We start from the raw sequence: 6,495 nt of genomic DNA, 5'->3' as shown, positions 1-6,495 counted from the left end.
GGCTGCGACGTGTTGATCTTACGAGGCCGGGCATGACCCAGAAAAGTGTGTCCGGCCAAATGGGATCGAGCGTGTTGGGTTATGTGGTGCACCCCTGCAGGGAAGTTTATCTATTCGAATAGCCGTGTCCCTCGGTAAAAGGACGACCCGGAGTTGTACCTTGAGCTTATGACAACTAGAACTGGATACTGAATAAAATACACCCTTCAAAGTGCCAGATACAACCCGGTGATCGCTCTCTAACAGGGCGACGAGGAGGGGATTGCCGGGTAGGATTATGCTATGTGATGCTACTTGGAGGACTTCAATCTACTCTCTTCTACATGCTGCAAGATGGAGATGTCCAGAAGCGTAGTCTTCGACAGGACTAGCTATCCCCCTTTCATTCTGGCATTCTGCAGTTCAGTCCACTGATATGCCCCTTTACACATATACCCATGCATATGTAGTATAGCTCCTTGCTTGCGAGTACTTTGGATGAGTACTCACGGTTGCTTCTCTCCCTCTTTTCCCCCTTTCCTTTCTATCTGGTTGTCGCAACCAGATGCTGCAGTCCAGGAGCCAGACGACACCTACGACACTGGAGGTGCCTACTACTACGTGCAGGCCGCTGACGACGACCAGGAGTAGTTAGGAGGTCCCAGGCAGGAGGCCTTGCCTTTTCGATCGTTGCTACTTTTGTGCTAGCCTTCTTAAGGCAAACTTGTTTAACTTATGTCTGTACTCAGATATTGTCGCTTCCGCTGACTCGTCTATGATCGAGCAATTGTATTCGAGCCCTCGAGGCCCCTGGCTTGTATTATGATGCTTGTATGACTTATTTATGTTGTAGAGTTGTGTTGTGATATCTTCCCGTGAGTCCCTGATCGTGATCGTACACATTTGCGTGCATGATTAGTGTACGGTCAAATCGGGGGCGTCACAAGTTGGTATCAGAGCCGACTGCCTGTAGGAATCCCCCTATCCACACTCCTTGGCCTATAGAAATCTGATAATTTGATACATTTTTAACCGTTTTGCTCCATCATGGTTGATTTTCTATTTTTGCGAAACTAAAAACTTGTTTAAATTGTATTGTCAACAAGTGATAGAAGCCTTTGTTCGTTTCTTGTTTTGAAGTTGTCTTTGCCACCATCTGAAAATCCTACACCAACTTATATATGTGGGAGTCACATAATTTTTAGCAGTTTTTCATAACCTTTTGATTTATTACTTTGAATTTTCTCCTCCTTTAAACTGAGAAATCATTTAAATAGGACATTAGACACATTATAATTGCCTTTCCATCATTTTATTCTTCAAGAGTGGTCTCAACGGCCATGTGGAAGTCATAGAACGGCTTATCCACATAAATTATTCATGTCTAGCATATTTACATAAACTTCTGATCCATTACCGATGATTTTTTATTCTCTAAACAAAAAGCTTACTTAAATAGCATCATTCAGACATACCAACAGCATTTCTTCCTTTCAAGCTTCGGAAGTAGTATGTTCGACCATATGGATCTCTTATCACAACTTATAACTAGTAATCATATAATTTCATCACCAATTTTGTTACCTTTTAATCCATCACTATAGATTTTCACTTTGTTCAAAACTGAAAACTTATTAATTAATAGTCATCGACATATTCCGAAATCGTTTCCACCATTTCATGCATCTATATGCACCTCAGATAGCAATTACCTATAGAAATCTGATAATATGATACATTTTTAACCGTTTTGATCCATCATGGTAGATTTTCTATTTTTGCGAAACTGAAAACTTGTTTAAATTGCAGTATCAACAAGTGATAGAAGCCTTTGTTTGTTTCTTCTTTCGAAGTTGTCTTTGCCGCCATATGAAAATCCTACAACAACTTATATATGTGGGAGTCACATAATTTTTAGCAAATTTTCATAACCTTTTGATTTATTGCTTTGAATTTTCTCCTCCTTTGAAACTCATAAATCATTTAAATAGGACATTAGACACATTATAATTGTCTTTCCATCATTTCGTTCTTCGAGAGTGGTCTCGACAGCCATGTGGAAGTCATAGAACAGCTTATCCACATAAATTATTCATGTTTAGCACATTTACATAAACTTCTGATCCGTTACCGATGATTTTTTATTCTCTAAACAAAAAGCTTACTTAAATAGCATCATTCAGACATTCCAGTAGCATTTCTTCCTTTCAAGCCTCGGAAGTAGTATGTTCGACCATATGGATCTCTTATAACAACTTATAACTAGTAATCATATAATTTCATCACCAATGTTGTTACCTTTTGATTCATCACTATAGCTTTTCACTTTCTTCAAAACTGAAAACTTATTAATTAAGCATCATCGACATATTCCGAAATCGTATCCACCATTTCATGCTTCGAGTGTAGTCCATGCATCTATATGCACCTCAGCTAGCATATTACCTATAGAAATCTGATAATTTGATACATTTTTAACCGTTTTGAGCCATCATGGTCCATTTTCTATTTTTGCGAAACTAAAAACTTGTTTAAATTGCATTATCAACAAGTGATAGAAGCCTTTGTTCGTTTCTTGTTTCGAAGTTGTCTTTGCCGCCATTTGAAAGTCCTACAACAACTTATATATGTGGGAGTCACATAATTTTTAGCAGTTTTTCATAACCTTTTGATTTATTACTTTGAATTTTCTCCTCCTTTGAAACTCAGAAATCATCTAAATAGGACATTAGACACATTATAATTGCCTTTCCATCATTTTATTCTTCAAGAGTGGTCTCAACGGCCATGTGGAAGTCATAGAACAGCTTATCCACATAAATTATTCATTTCTAGCACATTTACAAAAACTTCTGATCCGTTACCGATGATTTTTTATTCTCTAAACAAAAAGCTTACTTAAATAGCATCATTCAGACATTCCAACAGCATTTCTTCCTTTCAAGCTTCAGAAGTAGTATGTTCGACCATATGGATCTCTTATAACAACTTATAACTAGTAATCATATAATTTCATCACCAATTTTGTTACCTTTTAATCTATCACTATAGATTTTCACTTTGTTCAAAACTAAAAACTTATTAATTAAGAGTCATCGACATATTCCGAAATCGTTTCCACCATTTCATGCTTCGAGGGTAGTCCATGCATTTATATGCACCTCGGATAGCAAATTACCTATAGAAATCTGATAATATGATACATTTTTAACTATTTTGATCCATCATGCTAGATTTTCTATTTTTGCGAAACTGAAAACTTGTTTAAATTGCAGTATCAACTAGTGATAGAAGCCTTTGTTCGTTTCTTGTTTCGAAGTTGTCTTTGCCGCCATTTGAAAATCCTACAACAACTTATATATGTGGGAGTCACATAATTTTTAGCAGTTTTTCATAACCTTTTGATTTATTACTTTGAATTTTCTCCTCCTTTGAAACTCAGAAATCATTTAAATAGGACATTAGACACATTATAATTGTCTTTCCATCATTTCATTCTTCGAGAGTGGTCTCAACGGCCATGTGGAAGTCATAGAACAGCTTATCCACATAAAATTATTCATGTTTAGCACATTTACATAAACTTCTGATCCGTTACCGATGATTTTTTATTCGCTAAGCAAAAAGCTTACTTAAATAGCATCATTCAGACATTCCACTAGCATTTCTTCCTTTCAAGCTTCGGAAGTAGTATGTTCGACCATAGGGATCTCTTATAACAACTTATAACTAGTAATCATATAATTTCATCACCAATTTTGTTACCTTTTGATTCATCACTATAGATTTTCACTTTGTTCAAAACTGAAAACTTATTAATTAAGAGTCATCGACATATTCCGAAATCGTTTCCACCATTTCATGCTTCGAGGGTAGTCCATGCATCTATATGCACCTCAGATAGCAAATTACCTATAGAAATCTGATAATTTGATACATTTTTAACCGTTTTGATCCATCATGCACTAGTAGGAAAAGGGGCTTTTACCCCGGTTCATAAGGGCCTTTAGTCCCGGTTCTGGAACCGGGACTAAAGGGTCGTTACTAATGCCCTAGCCCTTTAGTCCTGGTTCTTACACGAACCGGGACTAAAGGCCGTCCACGTGGCCGGTGCGGGGAGCCCAGGCAGGAGGGCCTTTGGTCCCGGTTGGTGCCACCAACCGGGACCAATAGGCATCCACGCGTCAGCACCTGGCAGGAGCTGAGGTTTTTGTTTTTTGAAAGGGGGTGGTTTAGGGGTTTTGGGGGGTTAATTTAGGTGTTTCATATATTGTGTTAGCTAGCTAATTAATAGAGAGAAGTGTCCTCTCTTATCTCCGTGCTTGGTCGACGCTACGTACTATATACGTATGGAGAGGAGTAGACACGCTAGCTAGTAATCAAATGAAGGAAACAGAAGATCGTCATGAACATATGCATACAGAGAGAAGTAATATCGACCACCTCTCCTTCTCCGAGATATTGGCCGAACAACAAGTTCTCGTATATCTATCCGACACTACTGGCTACATATATACAATAATTATCTCTTACAATACAATCTCCTAATTATATTGTAGGAACACAGGGTCCACATAGTACTCTCCGTTTTCAGCGATCACGTGGTCAAGGAAGAATGCCTCCAATTCCTCTTGAATTCCTCGCATACGATCTGGTGCTAGGAGTTCATCCCGCTTCCGAAACATCTAATTTGAAGAAGGGGGTCAATACATATATATATGAATAAATGAAACTCAACACAAATGATGGTAATAAAATAAAATTGTGAATATTATTGCTTACGCACTTCATATTGTTCTTCAGTGTAGCCCCGCTCACAGGTATGGTAGCGGATGGACTCACAAACGTAGTATCCACAGTAATTATTCCCGGGTTGCTGCCACAACCACTTTACAAGAAATAGAGGTCAATCAAACTGATAAGCAAGCATGCTAAATGGTATTGATGAAACTACCGCTTGAATCACTAGGAGGTGCGCGGAACATGCTACTATAGTACTTACTTTTGGGTGATTAAATTGCAACTTCTTCGGCAGTCCCGGAGCTTTTGAGGTGAATTTTCTCCAAACCCTGCCAGACAAAGAAAACAATTACTTGATATCAGGAAATGAACAAAGTTGCTGATATGGTGGATAATGATCGATTTAACTTACTTCTGGAGCATTTGAGTCATGTTCGCATAGTCCTGGGGATCTTTTCGTCTCGAGTCTAAGACGGTTACTACTCCCGGCTCAAGCTTAATCTCTAGGAGAATATAGTGGAAGCTGCGCATGCATGGATAAGTCATCAATTACATTACCATAACCTGGACTAATAAGGGAAACCGAATATGCACAAGACAGTAACACTCACTTGAAGTTGTAAGAAAAGAGTATTATATCTTTGTTTTGATTTAGTACCAACGATTGTAGCAAGTTGGCCTCGGCTTCATTGGGATGTTTTTCAACCGTATATGCATCTATGAGATTTGTGTTAATGAACCCAATATCACCGATTTGTCTTTTCTTCAATTCGGCGATCTTCAATCTGCATAATATAGTGAGGATAAGTATAAATACATGCAATGAAAGAGCTGACCTATATAGAGAGACTTAATGACAGAAGTATTACTACTTACAGACAGTAGCAAGTGATCGTTGTTTTATCGAGGGCCTTTTGATTGTAAAACTGGAAGAAATCCTCAAATGGAACATTCAGCAGTTCAATTCCAACGAGGTCATGCTCTGGTTTAACTCTCAGCGTCAAAGTACTCATCCCATCAGACTCTCTGCAGGTTTCCATGTACCAATCATGTAGTCTTCGCATCATCGTGCTTAGAGATCTGACATCTTTGACGAGAGGCTTCCCGTAATGGTATTTGTGTTCGTCCACCTCCATGATTTCATAATGTACATCGTCGGGCAGGTAATCTCCAAGATTGCTATAACCGGGCACAATACTTGGATCATTAGCGACGATGTCTTTTGACACCTTGAGCGGGGGGCACGATTGGTTCTCTTGTTCGCCGAGCTGGGCAATTTTTTTCCCAGCTCGTCGTTCTTTCATCCTTTTATCACTGACAGTACTTCCCGACTGCTCCGCTTCGGCATATGCCTTTGCAAGAACGCGCTCTGTGGCGCCCCCGATTTGACTGTACACTAATCATGCACGCAAATGTGTACGATCACGATCAGGGACTCACGGGAAGATATCACAACACAACTCTACAACATAAATAAGTCATACAAGCATTATAATACAAGCCAGGGGCCTCGAGGGCTCGAATACAAGTGCTCGATCATAGACGAGTCAGCGGAAGCAACAATATCTGAGTACAGACATAAGTTAAACAAGTTTGCCTTAAGAAGGCTAGCACAAAAGTAGCAACGATCGAAAAGGCAAGGCCTCCTGCCTGGGACCTCCTAACTACTCCTGGTCGTCGTCAGCGGCCCGCACGTAGTAGTAGGCACCTCCAGTGTCGTAGGTGTCGTTGTCGACGGTGGCGTCTGGCTCCTGAACTCCAGCATCTGGTTGCGAC

Source organism: Aegilops tauschii, chromosome 4, assembly GCF_002575655.3.
Source record: "Aegilops tauschii subsp. strangulata cultivar AL8/78 chromosome 4, Aet v6.0, whole genome shotgun sequence".
In the NCBI taxonomy this organism is placed as follows: domain Eukaryota; kingdom Viridiplantae; phylum Streptophyta; class Magnoliopsida; order Poales; family Poaceae; genus Aegilops; species Aegilops tauschii.
Note: the sequence above shows the minus strand (reverse complement) of the source record.